Raw genomic sequence first — 26,666 nt, 5'->3', positions numbered from 1 at the left:
GTTTTGAAATTGAACTGAATAAAGTATTTCTAGACTTGAGAAGTGTCTAGGTGATCAGAGGACTGTATGGGTACTATGCAGGTGATTGTAGCACTGCATGTGTTAGTGCATGGGTCATTGCATGAGTACATGGGTAGTGACTGGATGTTTAGAGTACTGCAAGAAGAGTGCATGGAGAATGTATAAGTGGGTTTTGACGCAGTGATTAGATAAGGACATGGGACTGTCTAGGTGATTAGAGGAGTGCATAGCTAGTAACAGGGAGTTTACTGAACTGTATATGTGGTGCTCAAGGGATTGTATACATGCATGAGTTAGTACCTGGGTTATTGCATGACTGCATGGGTAGTGACTGGATGATTAGAGTACTGCAAGGTGACAGCATGGTGAATTTAAAAGTGCTTGGGTTTTGGCGCAGTGATTAGATAAGGACATGGGACTGGCTAGGTGATTAGAGGAATGCATAGGTAGTAACAGGGAGATTACTGAACTGTATATGTAGTGCTTAAGGGATTGTAGACATGCATGAGTTAGTGCCTGGGTGATTCCATGAGTACATGGTTAGTGACTGGATGAATAGAGAACTGCAAGGTGACTGCATGGTGAATTTATAAGTGCTTGGGCTTTGGTGCAGTGATTAGATAAGGACATGAGACTGGCTGGGTGATTGCAGGAGTGCTTAGGTAGTAACAGGGAGATTACTGAACCGTATATGTAGTGCTCAAGGGATTGTGAAAGTTTACGAGTTGATGCCTGGGTTATTGCATGAGTACACTAAGCATACATGCAACAGTATAACTAGTATCTGAACCCATAGATAACTCATTAGATACTATCTACTTAAGTATATAAGTGCAACATGCCACAAAAGGTAAATATGGTGGGTTATTTTTGAGTTACATCCAGACCATTCAATCTACAAATATGTGACATCATTAAACTATACCTCACAACAGACTCACGAAAGAAGAGCAATTTAAAACACATCTAATAATCATTTTTCAACTATACCTTTGCTTACACTACAAAAAGAAACCTAATTTACCATTCTATCTTTAATTATATGCCATAATTTAACTTTACCTTCTGTACAAAATAATAATAGAAACCTAATTAATCACACTATATATGATCATCTTTGAAACACCACAGTTATACTGCATCTTTACCAAAGTGTCTATAATTATCCAGTAATATTCAACTATACCTTTGTAGAGAGAAGAAAAATGAAGCCTAATAAACTACACCTTATATGACCATCTTTCAAAATACACATTTATATTGCATCTTTAAGCAACTAAAAATGTTTTAGAATAATGTCAAATCTTTTTTAAATAAACCTCAAAAGTATATAACTCACCTTGCAAATAAATATGTTGAATGAAAATCTCACGCACACAGACAGGGTTTTCTTTTACACACATACAATATAAATAACAAGACTCTGCAAGGTGAAACCGGTAATGGCAAGGTTTGCCTCTCTTTTTCCATACAAATATACATAAGCAACAAATTACATTGCTTCCCAGAGATTTTCAAATTGTAATACACATTTCCATTGATTACAGATAGTAACCCTCTTCAACTGACTTCTTCACTCCTTCTCCTTAATGTTAATTTCCATAGCAACAGGTCATGTAACATTCAACTCAACTGACAGGTCACAAGTTGACCACACAATGTTGCAAATGACAACAGCAGGTATGGTTGGCTTTGCCAAATATGACCTCATCCTTTCTGCTGTACCTTCCAAACACATTTTCTACTAACCAATAAGAAACTTGCTTTTTAAACTAGGTAAAATGCACCCTATTTTTAAATGTACAATGTTCTTCAACAGCCAATCAAATCTCTACTTTATTAAAACACCATCTTGTCCCCCATTTTAGATATCTCATTCTACCAATTGACTACCTGAGCTATTCAATTTTATTTAAATATGATTTTGGAACTCCTTGGAGATCCACATATTACATAGTAACAAACAGAATATAATAAAAATGAAACCATATGTAAACAACTTATACTAGCAAAGATTATACAAAGTTAACATACCATTCATCTAATACAATTCTAAAAAACATTTGAAAAAGTTAAAAATTCTGTTACAAAAAATTTGATTTGGAGGACTAAAGATAGCATCTATCAGAGATCTTGCAGATAAAATACCAAACTGAACACATACAGGCTTTACCCAGAGACGGCGATAAGCCATTAATGCTGGACAAACTAGCAGGACGTGTATAGAGTCTTGAACTGAGACATTGCAAAAGTTACATACATTAGATATGCCATGCCATTTGGCCAACAACTTATTCAGGGGAAGGAGATCCTTCCGAAGAAGCAGCCAAAAACGGCGTAAACCGTGGGGTATGTTCCAGGAAACGTAAGGTTGTATTTGTCTAAATAAACAAGACTACCTGAGCTATAGACATCTTTTTATTACCTACAGTCATCACTTTAAGATGCTTTCAGTGTGGACTGTTGGGCGCAGCTATGTTTTCTGGTGCTAAAGGTATGCTAAAAACAGAGGTATTGACGAAGATCTAGCTTTGCAAAATGTAGACATTAAATGGATTGGACAGGCAGGATTAAAGTGGCACCAATTGATGACTATGGTTAAAACCTTTTTGTATCTCCAAGCCCCTGACCTTTGCAGAATTGATGTTGCTTTTCCTTCAAACTGTCTTTGTATGCTCTAACAAATGCAGAAGACAGAAATCGAAGTGGTCCAATCAATTTTGTCATCAGACTGAGAAAGCTCGAAAAAATGTCAATAAATCTGTTTCTGCTTACCTGAGCTACCGTAGGATGGCTCCTTCTATAACAACAATATTCATTTCAATATGGATGGCATCTACAGAAGTGTTGAGTACACTTTGCTGATGAAGGCAACAGAGTGTTTCTCAACAACCTGAACCTCTGCATCCGCACTTACTTGTAGCTACAACAATCTCCCAATGAAGACAAGGGTTCTTTTTAGAGCCACTCAATAACCCAACTTATAACCTAAGTTTATATTTAAAAAAATATTTTTTTTTCTTCGAATCGCGCATCAGCTTCATTAGTCAGCATGACTAATGGAGCTGTGCACACCTTGCGTACACACCAGCGGCCGGGCTGGGAGCTGCGCACCCCTCGTGTTGACACTAGAGGGCTGCACTGGGAGCAGTGCACACTTTGTGTTCACACTAGGGGACCACACTGAGAGCTGTGCACCCCTCTTGTTCACGCTAGGGGAAGCTCTGATACCGGCGCATCCCTCGCATTCATACCAGGGGGCCACGCTGAGCGATGTGCAAGAGTTCGGACTCCAAGCTTTGCGCAAAAAAAGTCTACTTTTATCAATTTATATCCGCCCCGGGATCCCATCCCCCGGGCATACCAAATTTGTATACTTTTTTATAAAAAAGGAAAGGGGACTAATTGACCCACCCTCCCAGGAAATTTTTGGCCCCAGGGACACCATCCCCGGGGCATAGCCTCACGCATGGGGGCTCCCCCCATGGTCCCAATGCCCCCAAGGTCACTTCGACTCCCCACCAGCATTGCTTTTCCACAAGCGGAGCTGCTGACATGCAGGTCCCCTTGTGGAAAAGCAATCCTGCTTTACTTCAAAGAAGCAAGAGCAGGTTTCCGTGCTCTCGCTTCCTTGAAGCAATGTAGGAGTTTGCAATGAAAGGGCGGGAGCCCCACAGCTCCCACCCTGTCATTTAAAACATCAGTGTCCTGGATTTTGGCACCCCAGGACACTGCAAGAGCCTGCCCTTGGGGGTGGCAGTCCCCAGGGCATTACCCTGGGGAGGAGGAGGTCCGTATTTAACTTCCCCGGGGGGGGTGGCGGTCCCCGGGACTGTGGGGGGCCCCCAAAGGCCCCCATACATGAATTCGCAAGTGTACCCAGGACCTGGCCTATCCAGGTGATTTTTTAAAATAACAGTCAACGCTTCTTTTTTTTATTTTTCTCGCCAGGGGTCGTGACCCCAATGTGACTTCTGCTGTTTTTTAAATAAAATATTTTTCTTCCTACGGGTCCTTGTGGGACCCACTAAGCAGCCCAAGGGGGTCAGGGTGTTTCTACCCTGCCCCCTTTTCTTCATTTTACACTTTGTTTTACTGTTTTCTGGTGACTCGATTCTACTGAGTCACAAGATGGCTGCCAACAGTTCCTGGTTTGGACTGTTGGCAGCCAATTAGAATGATGCTCCTAGGCGGGGGGGTTTGAGAACCCACTGCGTCTTTAGATATCAATATCATTTCTCAGGAACTACCGAACGGATTTACACCAATTACAAAAAATGACTCTTTCTGAACAAAGGGCTACCTTTTCGCCAAATTTGGTGTAATTCCCCCATTCCACCTGCCGTCGCTCCTCACACCGCGTGTGCCTGCCCAGCGCAAGGTGGTCTTGCGATAGCTATTGCTTCAACGCAACTATCCCCTCCTCAGAGTTGCTTTTCAATAGAGCACACTCTGGAGCCAATATTCTTTTTAGATTCAGATATAATTTGGTGTCGAACTGACAAACGCTTATCGGCATTTCCGCCTTCCTCAGTGTCAGTTTCGCATTTCCATTGTGCATTTAAATAAAGTTACACTTGCACTTGAGTTGCAAAAATCAAAGACATAGAAAGAGTACCACACAGTGTCCATGGATTTCATCCTACAAGGCAGACATATTGGATTTCCATTGTGATTATATTCTACTGAAATTTATACACATCTATTTACAAGTCCCCAAGTTGGTGATAAGCAAACAGTTATCTTTTGATTCAAATAATATTCTTTACATGTCTTACATTATGCCTTGCTTCTCACCTTCAAAACATAACCAAAGTATTTACATAGATGCACAAGTTACTTACTTTCCAGATCCAGTCTGACGCCTGGGGATATTCCAAGGAAAGTAATCTAACACTAACTACAGTTTCTTACAGATATATCGTTACCGAAGGTAAGTATCAGAAGAGAGTCAGGTGACACAAAATGGTTGTCGTAAAATACAAAATTCTGTCCGACGTATAGCCAAAACCTGTACAGAGTTCACTACAAGAATCACTAAGGCAGAGGCATGCATCTCTTGTTTGGAGGATGAGCTGGCAGCTCAAAAAATGCTGACCGAGGCCTTGCAAACAGGGAAGGATGACACGCTGTGGAAACTTACTTACTTACAGAATCGGGCTCGGCGAAACATTTGAGAGTCCATGAAATCCCAGAGGGCATGGAAGGACAGGATACACGCAAATTTGTCATTGAACTATTTATGCAGGTGTTCCCTGAAATCACCCAATGGGACTGGCAGAGAGAGATGCAGAGGACACATCGCTTTCCCTTAACCCTCCGGGCTTGGCCTGATCAAACTACAGCAGCGACTAAGCCTATAGCCATATTGATTTTGCTTAATAACTTTTTAGCACATGAAGCTGTATTCGATTTGGACGGCCTGAAAGAAAAAGAGTTGGGAAGGGGGTTGAGTTTTTTGTCAGACCAGACTACTGTCATCAGACTTTAGAGAAGTGCTGGCAACTTCGCCAACTTATTGTACCATTCCAAGCTGAAGGGGCTCAAGCTTTTCTGCTTAATCCAGCCAAGCTGAAAATTGTATACAAAGAGAATACCAGGTTCTTTACATCTTAGATTTTAGCTAAAGAATGTTTGCAGTCTCTTAAACAGTCAAAATAGACAGTCCGGTCGAAGGGACACTGGGCTTGCATAGTAGGGATAATTGCTTTAGCTCTGGGTTTTTTTTTGAAGGGGTATCCTCCCTACCTTTTGTCTGGTATATATCCTTATTTTTTTTCTCTACCCTTTTGAGCACTGTATTAAGAGTCTATATGGTTGGTGGAGATTTGAATGGGTGTCTACATTTTAAATCATTCTCTGCTTATGATGTATTATACCCCATGAGCATTAATATTTCATATGTGCGTAGAGGGGAAACGAATAAGTAAGGAACTTTGGAATGTTTTTGAGTTTGCTAGGTGTTTTCTCTGTGCTTACTTGGAGAGGTCACGGACTGGCTACTACACATGGGGTATCCTGCGGGTGTGGGAGGCACTTTTGGGTGGTAGGAGCATGTCATCGTTAGGACTAGTAATCCTAAAGCCTGATTGTAGGGTTAGGGTGGGGGGTGGTGGAGTATGAGGGGGAAGGGTAGTGGTGGGAGGAAAGTGGATGGTGGGGGTAAAAAAAGCAAAATGATCCACAGCAGCAAAGAAAGGTGTAGAGCTTTGAGCATATTATGCATGATTCTGAACAAGGGATAATATTAATCCGGAACATATGGCCTTCGAATATGTACATTGAATGTGTGTGAGTTAAATAACCATCATAAGAGGCAGAGGGTGGCTACAGAGCTACGAGTGATCAGCCAGACATAGTATGTCTGCAGGAGATGCACATTGCATGAGGCAATCAAAAGATTTTGTCAGAATAGGGGTATGTAGTATTGGCAGCCGCACAGCAATTAAATATGATCGTGGTGGTGATTTTAGCGAGGCCCTCTATCGTACGTATATTGGTTGATGCGCATGGACGGTGGGCCATTGTGGAATACAGGGTAGGGGAAGTAACTTTTACCCTATGTACAGTATATGGCTCTAGTTTTGATGAAGCCCTGATACTAGAATATCTAAATGGTAAGCTTGCTACTTGGCCCACTCGATTATTAATCTGTGGCGACTGCAATATAAACATGGCTTATGGGGATCTCCAATTCTGTGGACAGAACTATAAAGGCAGGAAGCCCAGGGTATGTAAGGCTCTATGTCAACTGTTAGCTGACCACGGGCTGATGGATGCCTGGAGTATTTGCATAGGCAACACCTGGGATAAACGTTTTATTCACACCCACATAATAGGCTTGTGCGTCTTGATTTTTTTTATACTCGCTATTTTTCACAGGGCTAAAAATATGTGCGTATCCAAGAGTTACACCGGATCAACTGCCAGTGGTATCAGAACTTCCGGCACTGCGGGGGGGGGGGGGACTGGGGGGGGGGGGGTGTAGCCCCGAGAGCTTTTACTTTTGATAGAAAGTATTTGCTGGATGATACTTTTATTGAGCATATCAAGGTGTGTATAAAGGAGTTCTTTCAGATTAATAGGCTCTCTGTGTCTTGGGGGATTATTTAGGACGGTACACAGACAAAATAAATAGTTTTCAATTTCGATATACAATTATATCGAAGTTTAAATATCGATGGAAAATAATATAGAAGGTAAGTAATATCGACAGTCTTAATATCGATATTAGTCTGATACTAGTAATTTCGAAGTTTTAAATATCGATGTCAATAATATCGAAATAAACAATTTCGATGTTACTAATATCAATTTTTAAATAAATTTTGTGTATATTATATTGTATTTATTATATTTTATTATTTATTTTTGATGTAATTTAATTAAATATTGTCTTTTAGTACTGTAGCGGGTTGTGGGTTTATAGGGGAATAGGGTGGGAAGTAATTTAATTATGTTAAATTAATTATTAATTAGTAGGAATTATTAATTAATTAATTGAGAATTATTTGTAAATAATTTTATTTATTTGATTAATTGATAACTATGTTCTGTAGCGGGTTATGGGTTTATAGGGGAATAGGGTTGGAAGTAATGTAATAATGTTTAAAAATGTATTAATTAGTAAGAATCATACATTAATTAAAAATATTTGGTAATTATATTTAATTATTTTGGTAATTATTTTAAATTAATTGATAAATATGTTCTGTAGCGGGTTATGGGTTTATAGGTGAATAGGGTGGGAAGTAATTTCATTATGTAGAATTAATTATTAATTCGTAGGAAGCATATTTTTATTTTTATTAATTGGTAAATAAATTTAATTAATTGGTTATTAATTTTAAATAATTAATTAATTGATAGATGTAATTTATAAGTATGTAATTTAAACCCCTACGCTATCCAACACTTTCCCTACTGTTGCACTCTCTGGAGTTGGAATAGTAATTGTTACCCCTACGCTATCCAACACTTTCTCTACTGTTGCACTCTCTGGAGTGGGAATAGTAATTTTTACCCCTATGCTATCAAACACTTTCCCTACTGTTGCACTCTCTGGAGTTGGAATAGTAATTTTTACCCCTACGCTATCCAACACTTCCCCTACTGTTGCACTCTCTGGAGTGGGAATAGTATTTGTTACCCCTACGCTATCCAACACTTTCCCTACTGTTGCACTCTCTGGAATTGGAATAGTAATTGTTACCCCTACGCTATCCAACACTTTCCCTACTGTTGCACTCTCTGGAGTTAGAAGAGTAATTTTTAATCCTACGCTATCCAACACTTTCCCTACTGTTGCACTCTCTGGAGTTGGAATAGTAATTGTTACCCCTACGCTATCCAACACTGTCCCTACTGTTGCACTCTCTGGAGTTGGAATAGTAATTTTTAAACCTACGCGATCCAACACTTTCCCTACTGTTGCACTCTCTGGAGTTGGAATAGTAATTTTTAATACTACGCTATCCAACACTTTCCCTACTGTTGCACTCTCTGGAGTTGGAATAGTAATTGTTACCCTGACGCTGTCCAACACTTTCCCTACTGTTGCACTCTCTGGAATTGGAATAGTAATTTTTAATCCTACGCTATCCAAAACTTTCCCTACTGTTGCACTCTCTGGAGTTGGAATAGTAATTTTTAATCCTACGCTATCCAACACTTTCCCTACTGTTGCACTCTCTGGAATTGGAATAGTAATTGTTACCCCTACGCTATCCAACACTTTCCCTACTGTTGCACTCTCTGGAGTGGGAATAGTAATTTTTACCCCTACGCTATCCAAAACTTTCCCTACTGTTGCACTCTCTGGAGTAGGAATAGTAATAGTTACCCCTAGGCTATCCAACACTTTCCCTACTGTTGCACTCTCTGGAGTGGGAATAGTAATTGTTACTGCTACGCTATCCAACACTTTCCCTACTGTCGCACTCTCTGGAGTGGGAATAGTAATTTTTACTCATACGCTATCTAAAATGTATTTAGCTTTCTTATTAGTATTATGTTGTTATTTATGTGAATATTTTATGTAAATAAATGTATTAGTAATTTATTACATTTTTATTTGTTTTTAAGTTATGACAATAATTAATTTAGAGTTATTATTAATGAAAAATATATTATGTATTATATATTTATTAACATTAATTTGTATTACATTATGTATTAATTTTAAATATTATAGTACATTTTTAAATATGTTTATTACATTTATAAGTATTATTTTGTTAATATTGCATTTTTATTATATTTAAAAAAAAACGATATTTTACAAAAAACGATATTTTTGTCATTCTATATTTTATTTTCGATATTTTTGTACTTACCTTGTTAGGGATAGGATTCCTATATTTTTGACTTCGATATTTTTGTTCCGATATTCTTGTATATCGATATTTTTGTTTTCGATATTTTGTCAGACATTCATTTAGGACACATTCAAAGCCGGGTTTAGAGTGGAAACTCAGAGCTATGAGTTTTATAACCAAATATTGGCTAAGTCGGCATTGCAGGTATTGCATAATGAACTTAAGACTGCTGTAAAGGAATTGGCTAGTGGGCTAGCTGTAGGACATACTACTGCAGTACTACAAACTAACTTAGCTAGGTGTAAGGCTAAAATAAATCTGGAATGGAGCAAAGAAATTGCCATAAAATATCAAACCAATAAAAAAGAGTTTCATGAATATGGAAAAGCCACTGTACGATGTTTAGCCCAGATGTTACGCACAAAGGAGGCTAAACAAAGAATAACTGCGATTAAAAATGTGGCCGGGATTATGGGGTTTGACCCTCAGGAAATTCTCAAGGTCTTTTTTGGTTTTTATACAGAATTGTACACTGGGCAAGATAATGGGTGTTCTTTTCCAGATCTAGGGCTCCCACCCTCATTGTGCGGAAAATTGGAACAGGAGGATGTGGAGATGCTAGATGAGCCTATTACGTTAGATGAAATAGAACAAGCCATTAATAGTCTTTCAATAGGGAAAGCTGCAGGACCAGATAAACTTCCGCTGGAAATCTATATTCCAAGACGTTAAATCTGTTATGCTTAAGTTGTTTCAAACAGCACACAAATGGGAGAAACTGCGATCCTAGGCTGAGACCAATATCTGTTACCATCCAATTTCCTTTCTTAACTAAGACGGTAAAACGTATGCAAAAATTTGGGCTACACGGTTGGCAAAAGTTATAATACCCTTAGTATCTTTAAAACAACATGGTTTTATACCAGGAAGGGGGACGGTAGACCATGTGAGCAGAGTAGTGACCCGTTTTGATATAGCACAGGTAGGGCCCGATTCACAGAATGAACTTACTACTTTTGGCATTCACAGAATGCACTTACTACTTTTGGTATTCACAGAATGAACTTACTCATTTCGGTATTCACAGAAGTTAGGACTACTAACTTTAGGACTCCTAAATGCCTTCTGTGAATACCGAAAGTCTTAAAATTAGGGTTTTTCTCAATTTAGTAGTAGTAAAGTTAGGACTACTAACTTTAGGACGCCTAAATGCCTTCTCTGAATACCGAAAGTCTTAAAATTACGATTTCTTTCAACTTAGTAGTAGTAAAGTTAGGACTACTAACTTTAGGATGCCTAAATGCCTTCTGTGAATACCGAAAGTCTTAAAATTACGATTTTTCTCAATTTAGTAGTAGTAAAGTTAGGAGTCCTAACTTTACTACTACTGAATTGAGAAAAATCCTAATTTTAAGACTTTCGGTATTACAGAAGGCATTTAGGAGTCCTAAAGTTAGGAGTCCTAACTTTACTACTACTAAATTGAGAAAAAGCGTAATTTTAAGACTTTCGGTATTCACAGAAGGCATTTAGGCGTCCTAAAGTTAGTAGTCCTAACTTTAGTACTACTTAATTGAGAAAAATCCAAATTTTAAGACTTTCGGTATTCACAGAAGGCATTTAGGCGTCCTAAAGTTAGTAGTCCTAACTTTACTACTACTAAATTGAGAAAAATCCTAATTTTAAGACTTTCGGTATTCACAGAATGCGTTTAGGAGTCCTAAAGTTAGTAGTCCTAACTTCTGTGAATACCGAAATGAGTAGGTTCATTCTGTGAATACCAAAAGTAGTAAGTGCATTCTGTGAATGCCAAAAGTAGTAAATTCATTCTGTGAATCGGGCCTGTAGAATCTAGAGATCTAGGGCTGGTTTTACTCAAAGCTGAAAAAGCATTTGACAGTGTCATGGCATTTTCTATGGGGTGGGCCAACAACAAATGGAGTTTGTGCAGGGATGTATTCAAGCTTTTCAGGCCTTATATTACCTTCCCACGGCTAAAATGTGTTCAATGGGGCGTTTTTCTGAGACTATTGTGATTTCTGGTGGCACAAAACAAGGATGTCCCTGCTCACCCTTTGTGTTTGCGCTTAGTATTAACCCTTTTATTATTATGTTAGAACGGAGTAAAAAGGTTATACCCTTTACTGTACGACAAGACCATTTTTGTGTAGTGGTATACACTGATGATATTGCGATCGTAACCACAAATCCTGGCCTCACAGTACCTGAAATAGAATATCTAGCGCAGATATTTGGGAAAGTATCAGGGTATGAGCTAAACACATCCTAAACCCAAATTTTATGTACAAGCCAAATAATGGGCAATGATCCTAGAGTGGTTAGCGAAGCCACATATCTGGGCATTAGGATACGCACTTTGGCAAAAGAGATTGTAGAGGCCAATTGGGGTGCTATTATTGGGGGACTAAAACGGTTTCTAAAGAGATAGGAAAATGTGCATCTTTCATTAGTAGGCAGAGCCAATGTCCAGAAGATGAATGGGTTAAGTACTTTTTTTTAGGGCAGGGCCCTTGGAGGTACCAGGTAAACAAATTCAAAATCTACAATCACTGTGTGCCAGATATATATGGGCTCCAGGAAAACTGTGAAGAGCTGCTCGATTTATGACCCTCTCTTGAGAAAGAGGAGGATGGTCTGCACCTGATTTTGCTTTTTATTATTATTCTTGTATTTTGGTTAATGCACGATCTTGCTGACTGGGGAAAAGGTTACCAATGCAGCTGAAACCACCTCAATCTACCAGATGATTCTAGGCCCTGAGGTGAAGCATTTTTTGTTTAAGAGGTGGGACGGCAGCTATTTTAAAAGAACCCACTTTCAAGTGCTAAATCCTGTGTTCAAAACTTGAAACACAGTTCGGAGACGTTTTAAGATTCTCACACTCTCTGTTTATACACCTATGGATGCCATTGATGTTCTGGGATCATTTGGCTGCCATCTGGAGGTTGAAGAGCATGATTCAACTCGAATTTTTTGGAAAGCATCCAATTAGAACTGCAATTTATAAAATAGTAGAAGCTATTGAACAACAGGGAAACATTGCTTAAATATACAAAATATTATTAGAGGTTAGCGTAGATGGCTTAGAGAAGTACAGTACTAAATGAGGAACCTGGCACCGAGACCGCCCTCATCGCTGCCACCGATGACATCCGAGCCCTGATGGACAACGGAGAAACAGCGTCCCTCATCCTCCTAGACCTCTCCGCGGCATTCGACACTGTCTGCCACCGCACCCTAGTGCAGCGCCTCAGCAACGTCGGAATCCAGGAGAAGGCACTGGAATGGATCATCTCCTTCCTCGACGGAAAAACACAGAGAGTCCGTCTACCACCGTACAAGTCAGAGGCCACCAAAGTCATCTGCGGCGTCCCTCAAGGAACCTCGCTGAGCCCCACCCTCTTCAACGTCTACATGAGCCCCCTCGCGGCCATCGAACGCCAACACAACCTCAACATCATCTCCTACGCTGACGACACCCAGCTGATTCTCTCCCTCACCAACGACCCCGCCACCGCCAGAGCCAACCTTCACGAAGGGATGAAAGACGTAGCCAAGTGGATGACAACCAGCCGCCTGAAACTGAACTCAGACAAGACGGAAGTCCTCATCCTCGGCTCCTCGCCCTCCGCCTGGGACGACTCCTGGTGGCCCCCCGCCCTGGGCACCGCACCCAAACCGACAGACCACGCACGCAACCTGGGCTTCATCCTAGACTCCTCCCTCTCCATGACCAGACAAGTCAACGCCGTCTCCGCGTCCTGTTTTAACATCCTGTGCATACTACGGAAGATCTTCCGGTGGATCCCCACCGAGACCAGGAAGACGGTCACCCAGGCCCTCGTCACCAGCCGACTGGACTACGGCAACGCCCTCTACGCCGGAACCACCGCCAAGCTCCAGAAGAGACTCCAGCGGATCCAGAACGCCTCAGCCAGACTTATCCTCGACATCAGTTGTAAACTTATTGCTGCATAGGCTATGCGCTGATAATACCTCACTACCTATCCTTCGAAGTGTGCTTCATCCTCGACATCCCCCGACTCAGCCACATCTCCGGACATCTGAGAGACCCGCACTGGCTCCCCGTCAACAAGAGAATCACCTTCCGTCTCCTCACCCACGCACACAAAGCCCTACACGACCAAGGCCCGAGCTACCTCAACAACCGCCTCAACTTCTACGCTCCCAAACGCCACCTCCGATCGACCAACCACGCCCTCGCCGCCGTCCCCCGCATCCGAAGAGTGACAACAGGAGGAAGGTCCTTCTCCTACCTGGCCGTCAAGACCTGGAACTCCCTCCCTCCCGACCTGCGCCTGACCCAAGACCACCTCTCCTACAGGAAGAAGCTCAAGACCTGGCTGTTCGAGCAGTAGCAGCACCCCCCCCCCCCCCCTACCCCCAAGCCTTGAGACCCTCCGGGTAAGTAGTGCGCTCTACAAATGTCTTTGATTGATTGATTGATTGAGAAATCTTTCAATCTCATTGGAGACATCGATTGATTTGTCTGGGAGGATCCTAATGGCAGCTAATTTAAAAAGTCAACATTAAAGAATGCTATTTAATCTGTACCATACTCCTGCCAAGATGATGAAGTGGGGGGACCACAATGATGGAAGATGTTTTCGGTGTGGAGCGGATAATGCAGAAATGTTCATGTTTTTTATGTATGTACTGCTTGTTAGGATCTATAGAAAGATTTTTATCAGAGATTATAGGGGCCACTGTTAAAATTTCCAAATCTATGATGTTAGGAATTCGGTAAGAATGGCGCCAGGGGAAACCAATGTATTAATTTAGGTATTTAATCTTTATGGCTACGGCGGTGGCATGAATATCATTAGCTTCCTTCTGGCTGCGACAAAAGGTTCCATACTTTGAAATGTGGCAGGCCAAACTGCTTAATATCTTTAATATGGAATATAGTCTATATTCTGTTAACGGACCTAGAAAAAGAAAGTTGGGTTTACAGGTTTTGGGGGCTTTGAGGGATTTTATGGCAGGATAATGTGTTATGGATATATATCATTTAACATTTTTTGAGTTATTTATATGGAAAGCTATATTTATGTAGGATTATGTATGGTATGTTTTCTGCTATTACTTGTTATAATCAAAGATGGATATTTTTATGTACCTTGCTGCTTTGGATTTCAATAAAATAAATGTGTATTTTGAAAGATGCTCATGAAGTATATTATTAGGCATACTTTTTTCTTCTCTTTACAAAGGTACAGTTTAAAGATAGTGCATAATTATACATACTTTGGTAAAGATGCAGCACAACTGTGGTGATCATATAAGTTGTTATTAATTAAATTTCTGTTATTAGTTTGTACAGAAGGTAAAGTTAAATTATGGCGTATAATTAAAGATAGAATGGGGAAAAAAGGTGCTGTTAATTAGGTTTCTTTTTGTAGTTTAAGCAAAGGTATAGTTGAATGATGCCACATAGTTTTAAATAGAAAGCTGAATATATATGTGGTTTAAAAAAGATCATTAAATGTGTTGTTAATTGCTCTTCTTGCTTAAGTCTGTTGTTAGATATAGTTTAATGATGTCGCCTATTTGAAAATTGAATGGTCAAGATGTAACTGAAAAAAAAGCACCATATATTACCCTTTGTGGCATGTTGGACTTATCTACCTAACTAGATAGTATGTAATGAGTTATCTATGTGCTCAGATACTATTTATACAGTTGCATGTATGCTTAGTGTACTGATGGGATGACCAAGGTACTAACTCGTGCACTTCTACAATCCCTTGAGCACTACATATACAGTTCAGTAATTTCCCTGTTACTATCTAAGCACTTCTGTAATCACCTAGTCAGTGTCATGTCCTTATATAATCACTGCGCCAATGGCCCAGGCACTAGCACATGAAATGCTACAATCACATCTGCACTGTCCATGCAGTCCTGTAACCACCTGCACACTACTGATTCACTCCTCCAATTACCTAGGTAGTACCCATGCAGTCCAGGAATCACACTGTCAGTCCCCGTGCACTCATAAAATTACGCTGCCAGTAACATGTACTAATCCAATCACTCCACCAATACCAAAGCATTTATAAATTCACCATGCACCCTACTTGCAGTTCTCTAAGTGTCCAGTCACTCTGCATGTACTCATAAAATGACCCTAACACATGCAGTGCTACAATCACATGTGCACTATCAATGCAGTCTTCTAACCACCTATACACTACTGGTTCACTCCTTTAATTACCCAGGTAGTATCCATGTAGTCCAGCATTCACACTGTTACTCCCGGTGCACTCCTCCAATCACCCAGGCAATTCCATGTCCTTATCTAATTTTTCTGCCTGTTCCCAAGCACTTATAAATTCAGCATGCACTCTCCTTGCAGTACTCTAATCATCCAGTCAGTACCCATGTACTCATGCAATTACCTAGGCACTAACTCATGCACTTCTACAATCTTTTGAGTGCTCCTTATACAGTTTTAATAATCTCCCTGTTACAATCCTATGCGCTCCTCCAATTACCCAGCCAGTCCCATGTCGTTATGCAATCACTCTGCCAAAACCCAAGCACTTAAAAAATTCACTATGCACTCTCCTTGCAGCGCTCTAAATATACAGTCACTATCCATGTACTCATGCAATGACCTAGGCACTAACACATGCAGTGCTACAATCACATGTGCACTATCCATGCAGTCCTCTAACCACCTACACACTACTCATTCACACCTCAAATTACCCAGGTAGTACCCATACAGTGCAGCAATCACACTCACTCCCCGTGCACTCCTCCAATCCCATGTCCTTATCTAATTATTCTGCTAAAACCCAAGCACTTATACATTTTAGTAATCTCTGTTGCTTCTTTTAGCAATTATCTTGCCTCTTTTTGTACTTCTATTGCCTGTTTCTGCACCTCTATTGCCTTTTTTTGAACCTCTGTTGTCTCTTTCTGCACCTCACTTGCTCCTTTCTACATTTCTGCACCCCTGTTGCTTCATTCTGCACTTTCCATGCTTCTTTCTGCACCTGTCTTGTTGTCTTGTTATGTACCTCTTTTCTGATCTTTTCTTGCCTTGTTCTGCACTTCTCTTGCCTCTTTCTGCACCCCTGTTGCTTCATTCTGCACTTTCCATACTTCTGTCTGTACCCCAGTTGTCTCTTTATGTACCTCTTTCTGCACTTTTCTTGACTTTTCTGCACGTCTCTTGCCACTTTCTGCACCTCATTCGCTTCTTTCTACATCCCTGTTGTATCTTTCTGCACTCGTCTTCCTTCTTTCTGTACCTTTCCTGACTTTTTTTGCATCTCACTTGCCTCTTTCTGCAGTTTTCGTGCTTCTTTTTAGACCTCTGTTGCTTCTCCCAGCAATTCTCTTGGCTCTTTTTGCACTTCTCTTGCCTGTTTCTGCACCTCTTTTGCCTCTTTTTGAAACTCTGTTGGCCCTTTCTGCACCTCACTTGCTCCTTTCTATATTTCTCTAGCCTCTTTCTGCACCACTGTTGCTTCATTCTGCACTTTCCGTGCTTGTTTCTGCACCTGTCTTGCTTCTATCTGCACCTGTTATCACTTTATGTACCTCTTTTGCCTCTTTCTGCACTTTTCTTGCCTTGTACTTCACCTCTCCTCCCTCTTTCTGCACTTCATTTGCTTCTTTCTGCACCCTGTTGTCGCTTTCTGCACTTGTCTTCCTTCTTTCAGTATCTTTCCTGCCTGTTTTTGCATCTCACTTGAGTCTTTCTGCACTTTTCTTGCTTCTTTCTACACCTCTGTTGCTTCTTTCAGCAATTCTCTACCCTCTTTGTGCATTTCTCTTGCCTTGTTCTGCACCTCTCCTGCCACTTTTTGCACATCTGTTGGCTCTTTCTTTACCTCTCTTGCTCCTTTCTACACTTCTCTTGCATCTTTCTGTACCACTGTTGCTTCATTCTGCACTTTTCATGCTTCTTTCTGCACAGGTCATGCTTCTTTGTGGCCCCTGTTGTCTCTTTATGTACCTCTTTTGCCTCTTTCTGTACCTTTCTTGCCTTTTTCTGCACCTCTCTTCCCTCTTTCTGCATGTCTGTTGCCTCTTTCTGCACCTCATTTGCTTCTTTCTGCACCTCTGTTTCTTTCTGCACTCTTCTTCCCTCTTTCTATACCTATCCCGGCTGTTTTTGCATCTCACATCCCTCTTTATGCACTTTTCTTGCTTCTTTCTACACCTCTGTTGCTTCTTTCAGCAATTTCCTTGCCTCTATTTGCACTTCTCTTGTCTTTTTCTGCACCTCTCTTCCCTCTTTCGGCACGTCTGTTGCCTCTTTCTGCACCTCATTTACTTGTTTCTGCACTTCTCTTGCCTCTTTCCCCATCCCTGTTGCTTCATTCTGTACCCCTGTTTTCTCTTTATGTACCTCTTTTGCCTCTTTCTATACTTTTCTTGCCTTTTTCTGCACCTCTCTTCCTTCTTTCTGCACATCTGTTGCCTCTTTCTGCACCTCATTTGCTACTTTCTGCACCCCTGTTGTCTCTTTCTACACTTGTCTTCCCTCTTTCTGTACCCTTCCTGCCTGTTTTTGCCTCCCACCTTCCTCTTTCTGCACTTGCCTTGCTTCTTTGTACACCTCTGTTGCTTCACTCAGCAATTCTCTTGCCTCTTTATTATTCTGCACCCCTTTCGTCTCTTTCTACACTCGTCTTTCCTCTTTCTGTACCCTTCCTGCCTGTTTTTGCATCCCACCTTCCTCTTTCTGCACTTGCCTTGCTTCTTTGTACACCTCTGTTGCTTCACTCAGCAATTCTCTTGCCTCTTTATTTACTTCTCTTGCCTGGTTCTGCACCTCTCTTGCCTCTTTTTCCACCTCTGCTAGCTTTCTGCACCTCTGTCGCTTCTTTCTGTACTTCTCTTGCCTCTTTCTGCAACCGTTGCTTCATTCTGCACTTTCCATGCTTCTATCTGCACCTGTCTTGCTTCTTTCTGCACCCTGTTGTCTCTTTATGTACCTCATGTGCCTCTATCTGCACTTCACTTACTTTTTTCTGCACCTCTCTTGCCTCTTTTGACACCTCTGTTGCTTCTTTCTGCACTTCTCTTGCCTCCTTCTACACCTCTTAGTTAGAGGCAGTTTTAATCCCCCTGCCCTATTAGGTACTAGGGCCATACAGGGGAGGTCATGCCAATCACATGGATACCCCAACCCATTGTGTACCCTAATGTATGTAGGTGTTTTCACTGTATTCTAAGTATTTCAGCATAGCACTGGCTCAGGGCCTGATTAGTCAGTGTCAGTTACCACCAGTACCCTCTGTTGGAATATAAAATTATATAATCGTGATTGTCCTACTATGTACCATATAACCGCATATACGTATCCATGATCGTGAATGAAGCAATATTGTATGATAGCCTAATAATAGATTATAAAGGTTTGTTTTGTCCTATTAATGTAGTTAGGACTACTTTGTTTCATCTCCCTTCATTTATCTATAAAGTCTTAGATGTTACATGGTATAACGCAGGATACGAAAACAGGTTAAGTTGCTTAAGTCTGCCTCTCTTCCATTCGAACATGGCTCAGGGAAACCCAAGGTCATACTTGCTCTTCTCATAGGACGCATACATTTTAGCAGGGTCCGTTTCTGTACTCCACGGGTCTAAGATAGACAAGAAGGGCACCTCACTGACCTACCCTTGGAATAGCTTTTAGCTTAGCTATTGACAAATGTGTAAGAACCTTAAATCGGTGTTCCGGTAGATTAACCGACAACTTGTGTACTTCCTTTTTGGGTGTTAAGCAGAATATGTAAAACGTATATATACTTTGTGTTATGTGTATTTCGTTAGTCTCCTCTGCGCACCTCTATGGGTCGTGTAGACTGAGGCTCCCCTGCCAGGGCTTGTATTTTGATTCAATAAACGATTCGACCTTCTCCATTGCCGACTGCCTTGTTATTCCTTGATTGTAGATATATTAATATAAATATCCTTGGACTATTGGTAAGTATAGTCCGGCCTTAAGAAATTTAGATCTTTCACCATCAGCAAAAAGTTGAGGGCACATGATGACTTTGCAACAAGGCCTCTTTCTGCTCCTCTCTTGCTTCTTTCTTCGTGTTTTTGGACTTCTGTTGCCTCTTTCTGCATTTCTCTTGCTTGTTTCTCTGCCTTTCTTCCTCTTTCTGCACATGTCCTACCTACGTAGGCATAGTTAGAAATCATCTTTTAAAAAACCTTTTGAAATTCACTGAAAAAAACACAAGTTTCAGGAATGTTAAAGTTAGAAATTAGCATTTACAAACACCTTTGAAATCACTGAAAAAACTATAGGTTTCCGGCATGTTATAGTTAGAAAGTAGCATTTAAAAAACCTTAGATATTCACTGAAAAAACCACAGGTTTCAGGGATATTACAGTTAGTTGGACATTTACTCGTACAAAACCAGAGAAGTTCGCCCGCTATAGTTAGTTTAGCTAACTATAACTCGCACCCCCGCAATGAACGGCTGATGACGTCACATATTACATCATGACATCACTGATAACATCTCAAATGACATTACTGATGACATCATCCACATGATAATCTGATGAATCTTCTCTTACCCTAATATAGCCTTTGAAGCACCCAGTCTAAAATACTGACTGCCATTTTTTGAAACCATGGAGACACCAATACCAATTAGTACTTAACCACTCATTAATTCCTAGGTCTACACACACATCCCCTCATTCACCCATACAGTCACTCATACATTAAGTCAACTATCAATACAGCACTATCATTTGCACTCACATATCTATACAGACACTCACACACAGCCACTTATCCATAGAGTTACTCTTAAGTGCCTCACCAGTAGAAGCTGAAAAGTGTAGAGAAAGTAATGAGAGCATGCTGCCTTTTGAATTTAAAAAATAAATGCATTCCTGTTCCTGAACTGGGCTTCAACAATGTGTTGATATGTATATATCACTATGGGATAAATGAAGTCTAGCTTAAGAGCTTACCAAGTCTGCCAAGATAGTGCTCTCTGGGAAGTGTAGTCTGTGGACGTACACGTCCATTTCTGCGTTACAGACATCTTGTGTTCAGTGACTTACCTCAAATCTACTAGTAGTCATTGCACCCTATGTTTCAGTTTGGATGTTTTTCTTGTGTACTATAGGATAATTGACTATATGCCTTGTACATTAGATTTGTTTATTTTGATTTTATTCTGATAGCTGATTAAGTACTCTTATGATTTCAAAACAAAGAATACATTTTTTTAATGTTTTTATTTATTGGCATTTCAACAAGGTACAGGACGTCCACGTCCAAACATGAGGTAGTCACCTCTACATTACTGCATTACAACACTACAACTTCAAGCAGGCTTAAGCATATGCTGTATATGACAACCCAGTAAACATTACATCATGTGTACATCACAGTTGTTCTTCTAGTCCAGTCAAATAGTCAATTAAAAAGTGCCAATAGTCTTTCGGTCTTGCCCCCAATGGTAGCACTTCCTCGAACAGTTTCAAGTTGTCTTTGCAATAAACCATATCTTCAATTCAGTGTTTGGTTTGCGTTGCCACTTTACCCCCCCCAGCAGATCGCTACCCTACGTTTGCCCAGCAGTAGGGCGATTACACTGAACTTGCGTTTGCGTGCTCTGACACCCGGCAAGAGTCCCACAGTCACTAATAGCCAGAAGTTCGCCACTCCCCCACAATACCTCGCCATATGTATGAAAACAGTGTTATCTGTACCACATCTTTGGCATCTAGCGTCCGGTCTTAGGCCATACTTGTGTAAACTCTGCGGTGTATGATACGTGAGATGTAAATACTTAATGTGCATTAGCCTGAGGTTTCCATTCGGTGTCAGCAGTTCCGTGATCATGCCTGTTGAGGCCCATCCTTCCTCCGTGAGTGGGTTGTCTAAACAGTTATCCCATTTCTTGATCGCCTTATGTGCTGTAGTACCTATCTCAGCTTGTAGCGATACATAGAGCTTGGACACTAGGTGTCTGGGGTCAGGTGTCGTGAGAAGCAACTGGAGGGTCAGTAACGCTGATGGTTCTGATGGGTAGGTTAGGAATAGTGCTCCAAGTGCTTTCAGTAATCTATAGTATGTGAATTTGAAGAGAATCGATTGGTTCTGGATGTATGCCAGGTCTTCTATAGGTTTGAACATTCCATCTTGGAATACATCCCCCAATGGTATCTATTCCTACCTGCCTTAGGAGTTCCATTCCCACCTTTTCCTGCGTTACCGAAATATGTGGGTGGTGTTGTAGAGGTAATTCTGGTGCATAAATTGGTTGTTTTTTCACCTTTTTCGCTATTAGTTTCCAGGCCTCATTGGTATTGTCGATAGTATTTATATCCTGTTTGTGTAATGCTGGTCTGTCATGTGTCAGTATTGCTTCCAATGGTATAGGGTGTGCGTCTCCTTCTTCAACTGCGACATGTGTAAGAAATGGGATCTTATGGAACCAGAAATGAGCATATTGGGCCTGGGCGCAGAGATAATATAGTAGAAAGTCAGGAACTTTATATCCCCCACGAGCAAACGGCAGTGTCAGCGTCTGGAGGTCGATTCTGGCTGTTTTACCCGCCCATATCAGTTTTAGTGTCATGGAAGTAATTGCCCGAAACACAGCTGTAGGGGGTTTTATCTGTATATTACTAAAGAGGTGGAGCAGTTTTGGGAGAACCACCATCTTAACCACCGCTATTCGATCCGCTAATGATAGCGGTAATTGTATCCACCTGTATATTTTCTGCTCTAGCCCCGTGACCACTTTACCATAATTTGTGCGTATTACGACTTCGGGGTCTCTATGATACCATACCCCTAGGTAGCGAATTGGTTGTGTTTTCCAGTCCAGGGGGTAATCCATTGGGAATGGTTGGGTGCTATCAGTGAGCGGGATAATAGTCGATTTAGACCAGTTTATGCTAAGTCCTGATTGATATTCAAACTTGACGTATTCACGCAATAGTGGGTTTAGGTTGGCTTGCGGTTCTCGCACATATAGCAGCATATTGTCTGCGTAAAGTGATATTTGGAGGGGTCTCTGGGGGAATTGCAGTGCCGAATAGTGATAGCCTTGTCGTATCTTGCAGGCTAGGGGTTCTATCGCTAAGGCGAATAATAGGGGGGATAGCGAGCATCCCTGTCTAGTGCCTCTTCCAATGATAATTGGGTCTGATATGTATTTGTTTACTCGAATGCGTGCAGTAGGCTTAATATATAGTAGGTGCATCCACTGAAGGAACATTGGGGGGAAGCCCATCTTGACCAGGATGGCACGTAGATATGTCCTGGCTATGGTGTCAAAAGCCTTCGTGGCATCTAACAAGACTGCCGTGGCCTTCGTGTGAGGTGTCAAGTAGTGGGACAATGCGAATAGGGTTCTGGTGTTGTGGGAAGTGGATCGGGTAGGGATAAAGCCCGACTGATCAGGCAAGATCAGCCTGGTCATCAGCGGTTGTAGCCTATTTGCAAGGAGTTTAGAAAGTATTTTAGTGTCAACATTTATTAGGGACAGTGGTCTATACGAGTCACAAGACTCTGGATCTTTATCTGGCTTTAGAAACTCCAGCATCATAGCCTCCCTTAGTGAGGGCGGTAGAGTCATTTTCTCATGCGCATCCCTCAGCATGGCTACAATGTTCGGAGCTAGTAGGTCCACATAGGCTTTATAAAACTCTCCCGTGTACCCATCAGGGCCGGGCACCTTTCCATTAGGTAGCGATTTTATGGTTTCGGTGACCTCTTCTACTGTCACAGGCGCTAGGCGCTTTTCTATGTATTTGGGGCCAATTGAACACAGGCTAGAGAGATGGCTACCCATCTAGATACTTTTGGCCCAGTATCAGTGGCTGAAGTTTTGAAGGCCTTGGTATCCCTGAAAAGTGGCTCTCCCATGGACCCGGTGCCTATGAAGTTCCTTAAACAAGTAGCAGCTTCCATCGTGGCTCCCGTTACAGACTTAATGAATGCCTCCTTTGCCCAGGGCTTGGTGCCACCGAGCTGGAAAACAGCAGTTCTAAAGGCACTTTTAAAGAAGCCTAATTTAGATCCTTCGGACCTGGCAAACTTCAGGCCCATTTCTCTGTTGCCGGGACTCAGCAAAATCGCTGAAAGGTTGGTCAATCAACAACTGTCAGGCTTTTTGGAGTGCAACGGATTGCTTCGAGTTTCGCAAACCGGATTCCGTCCAGGTCAGGGTACCGACATTGCCCTCTTGGCAGTCGTTGACGAAACCAGACGCATTCTGGATTCAGGAAGGTCAGTGGCAGTGATCCTCCTGGACCTCAGTGCGACGTTTGACACCGTGAACCATCAGATGTTGATTAAGCGGCTGGCAGAGGTGGGGGTGTCTGGGGTTGCCCTGCAGTGGCTGAGGTCATTTCTTACCGGATGTACATACCAGGTCTGGGAAGGCAGCGATCGGTCTAAATCGATCCCCCTCCAGTGTGGAGTGCCACAGGGCTCCTCCCTCAGCCCGACATTATTTAATGTATATATGCCCCCCCCCCCCGAGGACATAGTTGCCCCGTATGACATCAAGATTGTCAGTTATGCGGATGACACGCAGTAGGCAGTCTCCTTATCCCAACTGGCTGAGAATCCTGACCAACTGCACTCCTGCCTGTCGGACGTTCACACTTGGATGGAAGAATCAGCTCTCAAGCTGAATGGCTCGAAGACAGAAATAATGCTGTTAGGGAGCAAAACTCCTCTACTCCCTTTGACCAGCTGGCCGAGTTGCATGGGAGACCTTCCGGACTCTAAAGAGGTGATAAAGAGCTTGGGAGTCTGGTTAGAGCAAGACTTGTCATTTAGGAGCCAAGCTAAGAAAACTGCAGGAGTGTGCTTCGCCCTGTTACGGTCTGCCCGCAAAATGTTCCCTCTTCTACCTGTAACATCAAGGAAGCTGCTGATTCAGGGGCTGATCACATCTAGATTGGATTACAGTAATGCCATCTTTTTGGGCGCTCCTGAATACACTCTTAATAAACTCCAGCAGGTCCAAAATGCGGCCGCAAGGCTGCTCATAGGCATTCCTAGGACGCAGTCAGCCAGACCTGCCCTAAAGGTGCTGCACTGGCTCCCAGTGCGGGAGAGAGTCAAACTCAAAGAACTCTGTACAGCCCATAAAATCCTTCAGGGGAAAGGCCCCCCAATACTGAAGAATTTAGCGGTCCCCTATAAAGCGAGCAGAACGTTGCGTCTGACCAAAAACACCTTCTTTTAGTCCCCATTGTTAAAAGGGCCCGCACTGGCGGGAGAAGATTCTCAGTTAACACGGCGAAGCTGTGGAATTTGCTCCCTTTAAAATTGCGCGCCGAGCCTTGTACACTGCGTTTTCGCAAATGTCTTAAAACCTATCTGTTTCCTGCTTGAGTGCACTAATCTGGCCGTTTTTATTATCTGATGGTGTCTGGACAAGCGCTGGGATGCCTAAGGGTAACTGCGCGCTATATAAAATTTTAAATAATAATAATAAATAATATTAATTCGCAAGAATTTCGTTTTGAAGCGTTGAGCAGGAGTTTTGGGTCAACGTGAGGATATAATTTAGTGAGATGATGTTGTCCGGGGATGACATTTTAAGATAGAGTTGTGTGTCGTCTGCATACATGTGAAAGAGAATATTCATAGAGTTAAGTAGGTTAGTAAGAGGTTCCAAGAAAAGATTGAAGAGGGTAGAACAAAGGGCGGATCCTTGGGGACTCCCATGAGTACTGGGGAGGGCTGAGAGAGAGAGTGATTTGACTTGAATCTGTGAGATCTGTGGAGAAGGAAGGCAGGAAGGCTGAGAACCAGCGGAGCATCAGATCAGAGAAACGAGGGGGCCCAGGTGAAGTAAAGAGGCGGCAGCAGCCGCCAATGGCAGCGAGTGGTTCCCTGGAGGGACAGGGAAGCCCCGCACAACAAGAGCAGCGTGCTGGTCTCAGCGAGGAGGAGACCGGAGGAGTCCCCGCCCACAAAACAGCCCAGTGAGTGTTGAAGGGCTGGGGGGGGAGCTCCGGGCATGTGTTGTGGTGCCTGACTGAGGCACAGTGGCAAGGGTGCATTTAGGGCGGCCCCGGATGGCAGTGAGCCGCCCCAACGTTTTTTTTATGATTTCCCGAGCCCGAGGGCTCCAACGTCGGGCCATACCCGTTTTCTGTGCCCAGAGGGGCCCACGCTTGTTGTTTTAGGAGCCAGTGTGCTCCCTGCTGGCCCTAACGATGGGCATGTTCATTTTAAGAGCCAGATGGCTCCACCGCTGGCCTAATGATTCCTAGAGCCGAGGGGCTTCCACCATTCTATTCTTGTGCCCCAGGCCCTGAGGGGCCCATGCCTTATTGCCCAAAGGCCAGTTCTTTCCCTTCAAGGGGCCTCAGTATTGATGGAGCCAGTGTGCTCCCCGGTGACAGTTGATCTCAGAGCCTAGAAGGCTCCCACGTGTGGCAGTTTTGTTCCTAGGGCCAGTGAGAGCACATGCCGCAGTTTTGATGATCCCCAGCTACCCAGCAAGTAGTGGGCAGCTGCACCGTTTAGGTTCTTTCTTTCAGGGGACCGGTGCTTGTGAACCCAGGAGTGAGACACACTCCTTGCCCCTACCTTGGCCTACACAATTGTGCAGAACTTAGTGCCAGCTGCAGCGTTTAGGCCTCCAGTGAGTGTTCTCAGCTGCCCAGCAAGTAGTGGGTGTGAGAAGTTGGCCAGATATGCATTGCTCACTATTCTAGTGATCACTATGCATCAGTCCAAACGACCCTTATGGTGATTGGTTGTACGTCAACCTTAGACCAGCTATCCTAGTAGCGTGGATACGAGCAGTCTTCGGGCTAAACTCTAGAGGGCGTGTTAAGCCAGCTGTTATACCATCACATATACCCCTTGAACACCAAGTGAAAGGACACCACACAAGTGTTATGAAAATAAACAGTGTATTTATTTAAAGTCACAACGGCCCTGTACTCTTTATGAGGCGAGGGTACTAAGCACACAACAAAACTCTTAGGAAAATACTTAAAGTGCACAATCTATACAAGTGCCCGAGGGCACGGAAAGTTTAGTGTTCTCGGGCGAACCCGATAAGGTAAGTCGGAAGCGACAGTGACTCTGGACCCTTAGATAAGGAGGCTATGCGGGCACCGAAATGCCGAAGTTACCTAGCCCAGGGGCTGCGGCTGCATAAGTCTTGTACAGACGTCGGGAGTCCTCGCTGACGAACCAGGAGCCGGAAGGAAGGAGTTGCTGGCCGGCGACCAGTGAAGAGAGTTCGTAGAGATCCAAGCCTGGATCAGAGATGGATGACACCTGAAAGCAGAGGGGACCAA

This window comes from Lissotriton vulgaris, chromosome 7 (assembly GCF_964263255.1).
Source record: "Lissotriton vulgaris chromosome 7, aLisVul1.2, whole genome shotgun sequence".
In the NCBI taxonomy this organism is placed as follows: domain Eukaryota; kingdom Metazoa; phylum Chordata; class Amphibia; order Caudata; family Salamandridae; genus Lissotriton; species Lissotriton vulgaris.
This window is presented reverse-complemented; position numbering follows the sequence as displayed.